Source organism: Mirounga angustirostris, unplaced genomic scaffold (assembly GCF_029215605.1).
Source record: "Mirounga angustirostris isolate CCGP_5_RB_7025 unplaced genomic scaffold, mMirAng1.0.hap1 SCAF_1, whole genome shotgun sequence".
In the NCBI taxonomy this organism is placed as follows: Eukaryota; Metazoa; Chordata; class Mammalia; order Carnivora; family Phocidae; genus Mirounga; species Mirounga angustirostris.
In genome coordinates this window covers 196,005,481-196,019,499 of record NW_026991709.1, presented here as the reverse complement: position 1 = coordinate 196,019,499, position 14,019 = coordinate 196,005,481, and the positions used below count along the sequence as shown (strand labels likewise).

The window sequence follows — 14,019 nt, the reverse complement described above, 5'->3', positions numbered from 1 at the left end:
TACCTGCATCTCCAGAACATCCTCTTACTTGTATTTGTCCTCCATCACGTGAGTTAGTCCAAGGGAAGCCATGAGGGAAAACAAAGTAAAATCTCCTCCTGACCCAGTGCCATGGCAGACATCTAGATGGGTGGGTAAAAGCCCAGGAGAAGCTGGTCTGCCAGGAAGGAAGTCCTGGGGGAGCGTATCCTGGCATTGGCTGGTGCAGCAAATCTTGAGGCGCTGGCTGCCTATGGAAGAAAATGGCCGTACCAGCCCCGAGATACTAAAACAAACCTGTGGGTGCCTGGGTTTCCTGTACCATCTCATGTGTAGTAAGGACCAGGAGTTTTATAAACTTTGCCGCAATGCCTACTTGGTTATTTTGTGTTCTTCATGTACAGTATCTAAAAAATAAAAATAAACAGTGTGTTTGTGAGGCACTGAGGAGAGCTTGCGGGATATGTGCTGGGTGGCATCTAGATTTAGCTGAGAGGGACATCTTCAGGTACCCACAGAAGGACATCGTCAAGTACCCAAGGACAAAGGATCAGGCCATGAAAAGCATGTGCAGGGCTGGCTAGAAAGAAAACTTTGAACCAATATCCCTTATGAACATTGATGCAAAAATCCTTAAAAAAAATACCAGCAGGGGCACCTGGGTGGCTCAGTCGTTAAGCGTCTGCCTTCGGCTCAGGTCATGATCCCAGGGTCCTGGGATCGAGCCCCACTTCTGGCTCCCTGCTCGGCGGGAAGCCTGCTTCTCCCTCTCCCACTCCCGCTGCTTGTGTTCCCTCTCTCACTGTGTCTCTGTCAAATAAATAAATAAAATCTTTAAAAAACAAAACAAAACAGTGTCATATCCTTTAAAAAAAAAATACCAGCAAACTGAATTCAGCAGCATATTAAAAGGATTATACACATGACCAAGTGGGGTTTATTCCTGAAATGCAAGGATGGTTCAACATACAGAACCCATCAATATAATATACCACATTAACAGTATGAAGGAAAAACCCACATGATCATTTCAACTGTTGCAGAAAAAGCATTTGACAAAATTCAATACCTTCTCATGATAAAAACACTCGACAAACTAGGAGTTGAAAAAAACTAAGTCAACATAATAAAAGCCACATATGAAAAACCCACAGTGAACATCATACTCAATGGTGAAAGACTAATGGCTTTTCCTCTAAGGTCAGGAACAAGATGAGGATGTCTATTTTCACCACTTCTTTTTTTTTTTTTTTAAAGATTTATTTATTTATTTGAGAGAGCGAGAATGAGAGAGAGAGAGTACATGAGAGGGGGGAGGGTTAGAGGGAGAAGCAGGCTCCTTGCTGAGCAGGGAGCCCGATGCGGGACTCGATCCCGGGACTCCAGGATCATGACCTGAGCTGAAGGCAGTGGCTTAACCAACTGAGCCACCCAGGTGCCCTATTTTCACCACCTCTATTTCAACATAGTGTTAGCCAGAGCAATTGGGCAAGAAAGAGAAATAAAAGGCATCCAAATTGTAAAGGAAAACATAAAATTATCTCAATTCATAGATGATAGGATCTTATATGTAGAAAACCTTAAAGATTCCACTAAATAACTGTTATAACTAATAAATGAATTCAGCAAAGTAGCAGGATGCAAAGTCAATGATAAAAATGAGTTGTATTCCTATACACCAACAATGAACAATCTGAAAAGGAAATTATTAAAAAATTCATTTGCAGTAACATAAAAAAGAAAAAAATAGGAACAAACGTAACCAAGAAAATGAAAGACAATAGTTCAATTAAAACTACAAAACATTGCTGAAAATAATTAAAGAGGACAAAAATAGACGGAAACACATGCCACATTCATGAATTAGAAGACTTAATATTGTAAAGTTGTCAGTACTACCCAAGATAATCTACAGATTCAATGCGATCCCAATCAAAATTCCAAAAACTTCTTTTTTTCAGAAAAAATAGAAAAAAATCCATTCTAAAATCCTTATGGAATCTTCTCTTCTTTTCTCCACAGTTGTGGTGTGTGCACTTGACTGTTCCTTGCCATGTCTTCTCACAAGACTTTCAAGATCAACCGATTCTTGACCAAGAAACATAAGCAGAATCATCCCATTCCTCTGGGGATTCAGATGAAAACTGGTAATAAAGGCAGGTACAACTCCAAGAGGAGGCACTGGAGAAGAATGAAGCTAGGTCTATAAGGGATCAAACATGAGATGGTACATATATATTCATGCTGAATGAAGGTCATGTGTAAACATCACTACTATCTGAACAATAGATGTGCTTTATTGAAGAAATGATTTTTCTCTGTTACTATGCTTCTGCACTGGTAGGTTGGTTCAGTAATAAATATGTGAGACTTCTTGTTTGAAAAATAAATTAAAACATAAAATTTATATGGGATCTCAAAGAACTCTAAATAGCCAAGACAGTCTTGAAAAAGAATGAAGCTGAGGGACTCACACATCCTTGATTCCTGATTTCAAAAATTACTACAAAAGGGTTTTTTTCAAGTTACCACAGTGTTACAGTAATCAAGGCACTGTGGAACTGGCATGAAGACAGACCAACGGAATAGAACAGAGAGCCCCCATATATGGTCCTCACATATATGGTCAAGTGATTTTTGACAAGGATGCCAAGACCACTCAATAGGGAAAGGACAGTGCTTTCAAAAAAATGGTGTTGGGAAAACTGGTTCTCTATATGCAAAAGAAGGACTTTGGACCCTTATCTAACACCATATAAAAAAATTCAAAGTGGATCAAACACCTAAATGCAAGACCTAAAACACTCTTAAACTCTCAGAAGAAAACATAGGGTAAAAATTGCACATTGGACTTGGCAATGGTTTCTTGGATATGGCACCAAAGGCACAGGAAACAAAAGAAAAAAGACAAATTAGACTACAATTTTGTTCATTAAAAGACACTATCATCAGAGTAAAAAGGCACCCCACAGAACGGGAGAAAATATTTGAAATCATGTATCTGGTAAGAGATTAATATCAAGAATATATAGAGAACTCCTAAAATTCAACACCAACAAGAAACAACCCAATTTAAAAATGAGAGAAGGACCTGAATAAGCATTTCTCCAAAGAAGACATAAAGATGGCCAGTAAGTCCATGTAAAGATGCTCAACATCACTAATCATGGGGGAAGTGCAAATCAAAACTACAGTGAGACACACCTCACACTCATTAGGATGGATATTATTTTTTTAAAAAACCCAGCTGGGGCGCCTGGGTGGCTCAGTTGGTTAAGCGACTGCCTTCGGCTCAGGTCATGATCCTGGAGTCCCTGGATCGAGTCCCGCATCGGGCTCCCTGCTCAGCAGGGAGTCTGCTTCTCCCTCTGACCCTCCCCACTCTCATGTGCTCTCTCTCATTCTCTCTCTCTCAAATAAATAAATAAAATCTTTAAAAAAAAAAAAAACCAGCAAATAACAAATGTTGGTGAGAATGTGGGGAAATCGGAACCCTCATGCATTGTTGGTGGGAATGTAGAATGGTGTAGCCACTGTAGAAAACAGTATGGTGGGCCCTCAAAAAATTAAAAATAGAACTACCATATGATCCAGCAATCCCACTTCTGGGTATATACCCCAAATAATTGAAAACAGGTCTCAATGAGATGTTTATACACCCATGTTCATAGCAGTGTTCATAGCAGCATTGTTCATGAGAGCTAAAATATGGAAGCAACCCAAGTGGCCATTGACGAATGTATAGATAAACAGAATGTGGTATATACACGCAATGGAACATTATTCAGCCTTTAAAAGGAAAGAAATTCTGGCACATGCTACAGCATGGATAAACCTTGAGAACACTATGCTGAGTGAAATAAGCCAGTCACAGAAAGAAAAATACCATATGATTCCACGTACATGAGGTACCTCAGGGAATCAAATTCCATAGGACTTAGAAAATTTAACACAAGGGTGCCTGGGTGGCTCAGTTGGTTAAGCGGCTGCCTTCGGCTCAGGTCATGATCCGGGGGTCCCAGGATCGAGTCCCACATCGGGCTCCCCCTGCTCTGTGGGGAGCCTGCTTCTCCCTCTCCCTCTGCCTGCCACTCCCCCTGCTTGTGCTCTTTCTCTCAAATAAATAAATAAATAAATAAATAAATAAATAAATAAAATCTTTAAAAAAAAGAAACACAAGAATTAGTAAGCTACTGACACCCACGACAGCATAGGTGGATCTCAAAAATGTTAAGCTAAATTGAAGAAGCCAGACATGAAAGATACCAGACATGAAATCATACTTACAGGATGATTCCACTTAGAAAAACTTAGAAAACAGGCAAAACTAAACTATAGGTAAAATAATTCAGAACAGTTTACATCTGGGTGGGGGTGTAAGTGGTATTGCCTACAAACAGCACAAAGAGACAGAAATTTGCTGTGTCTTGTTTTGGGTGGTGGTTACCAGGGAATACAGAATTGTGAAAACTCATCAAACCCCATTAAGAAACAACAAAATCACAAAGAATGAGTTTGTTCTCTACGGACTGACAGGGAAGGTGTAAGTAAAACAAATTTAATTGTATAATATGGTTCCTATCTAGGTACATATTCTATATATATGTTATAAAGGCATTATTTTTTAAAGGAGAGGATTAGAGAAATAAACACTATAAAATTTAGCAATCATCTTTGACGAGGATAGTGGAATTGGCGTGACAGTAAACTCCCGCACTGTGGCTGAATCCCCTGTGTCTGGCCCATCTTCCAGGTACCCAGTTATCAGCCTTCTGGGAGAGCAGGACCCACACAGGCCAAAAAACCCATGAAGCCTCAAGGACCAACCAGGGCACCCATCTCAGGCTCAAGTGGCCTCAAGTAGTCTCCTGTCCTCCTCTTCCCCTGAGGGCCTCAAGGTCACAGTCAGGACATCTACTCTGATACTTGCCAACTCTCAACTCTCTCCAGCTCAGCTGAGCTTCTGAGAGATAGCTTTATTCATGGTTGGACATCCCTAATCATAGCTGAGCGTCGACCCCATGGCAGGACCTCTTTCCATGACTGGACAGCCTCATTATGGCTAAATGTTCCCACCCATGGCTGGACATTCTTCCAATGTGTAGACATCCCCCCTCATGGCTGGGCATTCCCCATGGCTGGATCTGCCCTTGCATGTACCAATAAAGGGCTCCTGCACATTTGGCAATTTCGTGGGTTTGAGAAGGGACCACTCCCCCTTCTTTTTCCTTCTCCTTCCTCAGGCAAGTTCTGCTTTTTCTAGCACCTGCCCCCAACCTCGAATTACCTTGACTCCTTCTTAGTATGTGGCCAAGATTTTTATGTCTTTGCATAAAACAAACAAGGCCCAGTGTTGCTCTATTAGGTAATGGAATTTGGCTTATCCCTATTTGCCACCTTTCCTCTCAAAAAGCTGGTGCTCCATCATTTAGGTTTTCAGGCAGACTTAGATTGGCAGCTTTGGGTTATGTCTCAGATCAGCTTCCTCTCTCTGGCCTCTGTCTCTCTGTGTGTCTCTGTCTCTCTGACACACACATGTGCACACACACAGTTGGAGATAATGGCATGGATGTTCCTATGTCATAACTGATCATTGTAACAGTCCCATCAATGATTATTACCACCATGGCGGCCTGGATAAAATTCCCATTGCTGCGCTGTCTCCACCTGTCCTTTCCTTCCCGGGGCAGTGCCTGCCTGGCTACCCCCTCCCCCGCCTTTAGCTCCCCCTCTTCTCTCCTCCATTGTGCTCAGATAACACTCTATTCTTTTGCCTCTCTCTTCTCTTAAACTCCTGTCTGAATTAGGACTCTTTCAGTTGCAAATGATAGAAAACCGACTTAGCTTAAGCAAAAAAGAGACTTCACTGCCCTACTTAAATTTAGGGGGTGTATGAGTTTACATGGCTGCTGGGACACATTACCACAAACATGGGAGCTTAAAACAATAGAAATGTGTTCTCTTGACATTCTGTAGGCTGGAGCCTGAAATCGAGGCATCAGGAGAGCCAGACTCCCCCAAGAAGCTCTACAGAATTCCTTCCTCGCCTCTTCCAGCTTCCGCTGTGATCTCTGCCTGCATCTTTACATCGTCTTTCCTTCTGTGTCTCTCTCAAAACTCCCACAGCCTCTCTCTGATGAGGCATGCGTGTGATCGCATGTAGGTCTTACCCAGATAATCCGGGATAAGCCCCTCCTCGCAAGACCCTTCACTTAATCCCATCTTTTACTGTAGGAGGTAACCTTCCCAGGTTCCAGGGATTTGACATGGTTATCTCTTGGAGGCCCGTTTTTCAAGGGGCAAATATGGATGTAGCTGCACCTAGATTCAGGCCCCCAGACAATGTTACCAGGTCCCTCCTTGATTCCTGTTACAACTGTACGGTCCGCAAAGCCAGATGGAGCTTGAAATAAAGAAGGCCATGACGTAGGATACCCTAGCCTACCCAACCTGATGACCACTTATGGAAATCTATTACATAGAAGGGGGTGGGGGGCTGGGTCTAGTCCACCCAAGGCAGAGCTGGAAAATTTCCTCTCTAAAATAGACCCTAGGTTTCAGGCTCACTGGGATGCAAATAGGGACAGGGAACATGGTCTAATGCTTGTCCCCAGGGAGTATAGGACTTGGCCTTTATTATTCTGCATCCCCGGCCCAGGCATCTCCTCCACTCAGGGTAGGACAACAGAGAGTCTGTCTGTAGCCAGAGCCAGCTGGGAAGGCCAGGCCAGGAGCTGAGGGGCAACACCCTCCCTCCCCAGGGGCTGCGACACAAAGCATTCCTCCCTTCTGTGGCCACTTCCTGGGAAAACCAGGCGTGGAAGCCATAAAACAGTATCACAATAACTCCAGTCATATTAGAAATCATGATAAATGTGAATTTGCAGCATTCATCTATTAAAAATACAGACTTCCTTGCTGAATCAAGAGACACCTTGATTTATTTTATCGCCCCTGCCGCCCACCTCCCGAGCTGTGCCTTAGGTGTTGCAGGCCCCCGCACTCCTCCTCCTCTCCTGACAGCCAGCTCCCCCCCACCCTCCCCTTCTAGGGGGTGAGCCTCTGCAGAGGGAGTGCCAGGCTCACACGGTCAAGAAATGAATATGAGTGACCAGAGACCCTGAAAACAGAAACAAAGGGAGACCAAAGAAGTGTTTGCAAAGCTCCTCCCAGACCAGCTTGTCTTGCTTCTGGAGCATCTCTTGAAGCAGAAGACTCTCAACCCCCGAAAAACTCTGCAAAACCTCCACTCCACATACCACCTCCCCCAGCAGGATGCAGAGGTTTGCCATCGGGGGTATGATCTCATTGTTAAGTACAAATACACAAAAGCGTAGAAAGACGTGGAGAGATTCCTCCAGGAGGATCAGGCCACGGGCATATACCTCTCCAGGAAGCTGACGGTGAGCGAGGAGGCCGAGCAGCCGCAGGTCGCCCGCGGGGGCTCTGAGCTGACCAAGGAGCAGATGCGTAGATCCTCAGCCGAGGTGGTGGTGGCCCAGATGTTATTCTTTTTTTTTTTTAAAGATTTTATTTATTTATTTGAGAGAGAGAGAATGAGAGAGAGGACATGAGAGGGGGGAGGGTCAGAGGGAGAAGCAGACTCCCCGCCGAGCAGGGAGCCCGATGCGGGACTCGATCCCGGGACTCCAGGATCATGACCTGAGCCGAAGGCAGTCGCTTAACCAACTGAGCCACCCAGGCGCCCAAGATGTTATTCTGAAGACGAAGGATTACAGTGAGATTCTTTCATGCATCTCCTCTAGCCCTGGTGCGACCAGGATCGCACTGACCTTGGACATCCAAGGAAGGGCCATCAGTGGGCAGCCGCATCCCTGTCTTGGTGCTTCTCTTTCCAGAGGCTGCTCTCCCTGGAGCTCACTGATTGCTCAGTGCCTTTGTCCCCTGTCCTGACTTTCCACCTCGAGATACTGACTCTGTGTTGGATCTCTTCTGTGAGGCAAAGGTAATTCTTTCACACAAATGCTGAAAGCCGTCTGAGCTACCTGCTGAACATTTTGCATCCGGTCCCCTCAGCATATGGCTGCACTGGAGATTTCTAGAATTCCAGGAAGTCACAGAGATTCTGTGCAATGGACCCGGGAACACCACTTCACATTCTTCTCTGGGTCATTTCAGCAAGATTCTGCAGAATTATTTTGATTGATAGGTCTCTTGTTTAGATGTTTCCAAAAACGTTAATACCCTTGGTGAAAGAGCAAGGTAAGAATTTAAGATGTGTTCATAATAAAACATAGTAGATTACTATTTTTGTGGTTCTGTGGGCATCTGAATTTAATACTGTTTATTTTTTTTCTGTTCAGTTAGCCAGCATATTGAATTTAATACTTTTTTTTTTTTTTTAAAGAGAGAGAAATGGTGCTACCCAAAGGGTATTCTCCGCAAGCTGGGACCGTCCCTCCGCCACCCACACGGGTCTTGTCGCTTTGCCTGGGAGGGCGCGCTCCCACGCTGATGGCGTGCCTCGGAAGCCTGTGGTGCTGTCATCTTTCCCCACGCACATGCACAGAAACCCAAGGATGGCGTGAAAGCACGAGAAGCTGTCGTGGCGGGGACGGTCCCGAGACGGCGCCACAGGCTGAGCTGAACGAGAGTGACCTGGCCCCCAGGCTCCGCATCTGGCTGACTTCAACACGTTCCTTCATTAGCAGCTCTTGGTCTTCAGAATTCTTCCAGGGTGACTGCTATTCTAGAAGGTTTCCCAGGGGGTTTGCTCTTCGCCGTTACATGCGCTCTGTATGTGATCGTATGTGCTCTGTGTACCTAGCGGTACGGGAATCAAATTTTGATTTTTGAGGGGCGCCTGGGTGGCTCAGTTGTTAAGCGTCTGCCTTCGGCTCAGGTCATGATCCCAGGGTCCTGGGATCGAGCCCCGCATCGGGCTCCCTGCCCCACGGGAAGCCTGCTTCTCCCTCTTCCCTTTCCCCCAGCTTGTGTTCCTACTCTCGCTATCTCTCTCTCTGTCAAATAAATAAAATCTTTTTTTTTTTTATTTATTCATGAGAGTCAGAGAGAGAGAGAGAGGCAGAGGCAGAGGGAGAAGCAGGCTCCCCGCCGAGCAGGGAGCCCGATGCAGGACTCGATCCCAGGACCCGGGGATCATGACCCGAGCTGAAGGCAGACGCTTAACCATCTGAGCCACCCAGGCACCCCCAAATAAATAAAATCTTTAAAAAAAAAATTTTGATTTTTGAATTTGAATAAATATAAGAATGCTGAGGGAAAAAAAGACACCTCTATTTTGTTAACAAAACGTGATGAGAAGTTGAAAATAAGGTGTGGATAAAAATATAGCAGGGGTTAAACGTGTCCAGTCCCTGTGTTGTACACCCAAAACTAATGTAACCGGGTGTGTTAACTGTGCTTCAGTTTGAAAAAAGCACATATAATCTGGAGAGATTTCCACGTCAGATAATAGTGCGCTGAGTCATTAGGATCATCCTTTTGCTGAGAAGAGGTGAATAAAGAACTGAGTAACTGTGGTTCTGATTTTCCTTTCCCGTGTGACTGATGTTGGGGATTTTTTCATGTGCTTCCTAGCCATTCATGGATCTTTAGTGAAGTGCTTGTTTAAGATTTTGCTGAAAACTCATTCTTTCTAATCATTATTTGGTTCCATTGTTCGATTGAAATGAAATGCATCTAAGGGAATGCTTTATTAATGGATGTTTAAATTGTCTCAAATTTATGTTTTTATCGACCAGCAGGAAATGACTGTCTCTGTAAACTTTTGTGTCCATGGGCAGTATTTTCTGTGTGCTGCCTTTTTTGCCAAATTTTGGGCCCTTGTGGTAGGAAAGAGTGGGCAAGGACTTCCATATTTTCACCAAAAAGAACTCAACTGTCTGGAACCATCCTTGTGCCTGAGTCATAGGTGCCCTTATGACATCATATCCCTGTCTCTTCCTGCCAGGCTGCGGCTGGGAGAGTACAGACCTGGGAGCAATGGAACCATTACGCTCCTAACCATGGGAAATTCAAGGGATTACAGACCTGAGGGGCTTTGAACCATCTATAGCCAAGTCATGGGCATTCGGTTTTGTGTAAGAGAGAGTCACCCGGAATTGCAGGCAGGGGAAGATGGATTCCCACAGTTAACTCAGGATGCAAGTTCTACATCTAGGGACTCTGGGCCAGGCAGGAAGTTGAGTATGAGGCAGATGTGGCACAAGGTTGTACAGAGAACACCTACCCATACCTTTCCCCTCTAAACTCTGATTACAGAAGGATGGCCAGTTTTGCGAAATCATAATAGAAGATGTTGATGAAACCACATTGCTGAAAGAGAAAGAAAAACAGAAGAAAAAGAAAAAAGAGCCTCCACCCACACCTCCTCCATCTCCACCCCAACCCTGTCCACCAAAGGTAGGTCACTGAAGGCCCTCAAAGTTGAGGGTGACTCCTATTCTCAAGGACTGATGGGTTGTCTTCTCTGTGCCCCATAGCATGGCTTGATCCTGGAATCTGTCATCTGAACCAGGTTCCATTTGTATGTGACAGGTAGTGCTATGAATGATTCCTCAGGAATAATAAGCATAAACTGAGAATGTCCCAGGCCAACCAGGATGAATGCTTGCCCTATCCAGAGCATTCATTCCAGCTCATCCTTGGTTATCCTCTCCTCCGAATTCCTTCTCGGTCAGAGAAAGGGGGGTGACTGAGGCACAGAGACTTGGTTGGAGGGAGGGGAACCCCTGACGAGTGGGAATCAGACCATGCCAAGCTGGGGCATGGGACAGTGAAGTTGTGTTTGGGGAGGGCATTGCCACGGACAGGGAAAGCCCCGTCTAGAACTGTGTGTGTGCGTGCAGACACATATGTGCTTGTATGCGTGCTAACTGAAGTTTAAGATGTGAGAACACAAGTGAAATTGAGAGCTAGATGAGAAAGGCTCCACACTGTGTGGAGCAGGGAAACTTCTAATACTGTGACTTGACAGAGGGACACAGCTTGAGCTGGAGTCAAGCATGAAAGCAAACAAAGGATGCTGCTTCTCCAGCCGTCTCAGTGCGGCAGTGGGAGGGAAGGACTATGCAGCCCAGGTAGGTGGCCAGACCCAGGTGGAACATGATTCATGACATGCCTGTTCCAGACAGGCCAACCAGGTCCATGTAATGGTGGGATAGCTAGTGCCAGAATGCTCCATTTTACAGATGAGGAGCCTGAGCCTCAGGGGACAACGTGATGTGTCCAGGTGCATTAAAAGAGAGGGGCACAGACAGGAAACATATCTGGTCTACTGGGTCCCTGCCCAGTGCTCCTGAACTTCTGAGAAAGCCTTTCTTGGCATGCCCTGGAGCTGAGGTGGGTGGGGAACGTTCCCTGAGAATCCCTTCTTTATCTTTGCAACCTCTCCCCCCAAAGAAAAAGAAGCGCCCTGACCAAGAGCAGAAAGCCATAAAGATCCAGGCGTGGTGGCGGGGCACTCTGGTGCGCAGGACCTTGCTACACGCAGCACTCAGAGCATGTATCATTCAGCACTGGTGGAAGGTGACGCTGGCAAAGCTGCTGGAGAAGAGAAAACGAGCAGTCCTCGAGTCTTTCCTGTGGCAAGAATGGGCAGCGGTCAAGCTGCAGTCCTTGGTCCGCATGTGGCGCATCCGCCAGAGATACTGCCGTTTGCTCCATGCAGCCCGCATCATCCAGGTCTATTGGCGTTGGCATAATTACCGTACCCGTGGCTTTTTCCGTGGCAACTATGACCTCACAGCAACCCATCTGGGTCTTGAACTCGAGATTTTTTTGGGGTCACAGATGTGTCGGATTACAGACAACATCCCCTTCCCAATAAAGAACTAACTGATCAGGTCTGCTCCCACTCTGTGTTACCGTGTCTCTGTCAGACCAGCCCCAGGAGGTCCCTGTGTCAGCAAAGGGTCAGGGAAAATGATGGCAGAGACTGGCACGCTCAGCTCTGAGGAAGTGGCTGAGGTCATTTGGGGTCCCTGGTGGAGAAGGATTCTGAGCATCCAGTGCTGGGTGAGTGGGGCCTGTAATTGATGAGCAATGTCTGCCATGGGTAGGAGAGTTGAGGTTGCAGGGCCGCCCACTCAGCCAACTCCAGAGACACTCCTTTACAGTGTGGTCCATGTACATGGCGCCCCCTGTGGTTGTGCCACATGGAGGTTGCGTCATCTGATGCTCTTCATTCTTCAGTGTCTTCCCATTAAATTTAGAACAATTCCAAAAGCCCTCCTGGGTCTCCATAAGCCTGCATGATCTGGCCCTGGCCGTGTCACCCTCTCTATGTCCCTCCTGGCCACCCTGCTCTTCAGATCTCCCCCCCTGACTCACACTCTCATCTCAGAACTTTTCACTTGTTGCCTCCTCTCCTTAGATAGCCTTTCCAGATGGAGCTCCCCTCCACTCACATGTCTCTGCTCCATGCTCCCTCCTCAGGGAGACCTTCTTTGACCATCTTATTGAAATGGCTTCCCCACCTGCTACTGTATGTTCTACTACCTGACTCTGCTTTCCTGTTTTCAAAGTCCCAATTACTACCCAAGCTTATCTTACCTCATTTTCTATTTTCTGTTGCCCCCACTAGCAGGCGAGTTCCAGGAGAGCAAGGACTCTGGGTTCAGTGCTGTTCCCAGAACCTAGGTCAGTAGGTTCTCTCTGCTTCTCCCTCTCTCTCCCTTTCCAATATCTTATTATATATGTGTATATTTTTTAGGTTCTTCATATTAGGCCATTTTGTCGTCCTTAAAAAAATCCCTGTCTGAGTTGGGAGAGACTGCCCCTCCCAGGGCCAGCCAGTTCTTAGAGATAGCAAAGGACTCATCCCAGAACATGCCTTTCATCCACAAACGAACAAGTTCAGGGCCATACCTCCTCTCTCTTTGTCCTGTACACCCCCAGAAGGCCATATTCCTCTGCTTTAATCATCCCAAGCCAGGTACGAGGCATCTGAGGTCCCCCCAACAACTTAGAGACCACAGAAAATACTCAAACCAGCCAATCCTAAACTGTTTACCCTATCCTGCCTTGCCTTTCCCACTCCAACAAAGGCCATGGGAAAAGCTGTTTTCTCAGTCCTGCCTTCTGCCACCTGACCATACCTGATGCTGCCCTGTGACCCTGGGGGACCGGCAGTGACCTCCTCTTTCAGACCTTGGAGTATAATAAATTTTGTGTTCTTGGGCTTCTGTTCTCTTGTGGCCGCACCTGACAGACCATCACATAAAAGAACACAGAACATGAATCTAATTTAAGTAAAATTCACATAACCATTTTTAGATTCACCACATAATAACAAATTCAGTGGCATTTAGTACCTTCACAGTGTTAAGCAACCACTATGATCTGTATCCAGTTCTAAAACATTTTCACTGTCCTAAATGAGAACCCTGTGCCCCTGAAGCAATCACTTGCCTGCATCCCATCCTCCAGCCAATGGCAACCACCAATCTGCAGCCTGTCTCCATAGATTTCCCTCCTGGGGACTTTTCATATAAATGAAATCATAAAATATTCTGTGTTGGTTTTACTTAATATGTTTTTGAGGCTCATCCACACTGTAGCATGCATCAGTCCTTCATTACTTTTTTAAAAAGATTTATTATTTTAGAGAGAGTGCAGGGGTGGGGGAGGGGTAGAGGAAGAGAATCTCGAGCAGACACCCCACTGAGCATGGAACCCAGTGTGGGGCTTGGATCTGAGCCTCTATCAAGTTGGACGCTTAACCAACTGAGCCATCCAGGCGCCCCATGTTCTTTGTTACTTTTTAAAAAATATTCTATTTATTTATTTGACAGCACAAGCAGGGGGAACTGCAGGCAGAGGGAGAGGGAGAGGGAGATGCAGGCTCCCCGCCAAGCAAGGAGCCTGGCGCAGGGCTTGATCCCAGGAGCCTGGGATCATGACCTGAGCGGAAGGCAGACGCTTAACTGACTGAGCCACCCAGGTGCCCTTCTTTGTTACTTTTTATAGCTGATTGATATGTCATTGTATGGCTATACCAGCTTTTGTTTATCCACTCGTCTTTTGATAGACCTATGGATTGTGTGCACTTTTTGT

The 14,019-nt window shown here is 45.8% G+C and overlaps 1 long non-coding RNA gene across 1 annotated transcript; it reads left to right on the top strand.

Annotated features, from left to right (window-relative positions):
* Positions 1-7,663: 7,663 nt before the first annotated feature.
* Positions 7,664-13,573, top strand: LOC135365088 (uncharacterized). The gene is made up of 3 exons (XR_010412859.1): positions 7,664-8,736; positions 10,225-10,365; positions 11,365-13,573. It is a non-coding gene; the product is annotated as an uncharacterized LOC135365088 (long non-coding RNA).
* Positions 13,574-14,019: the final 446 nt, after the last annotated feature.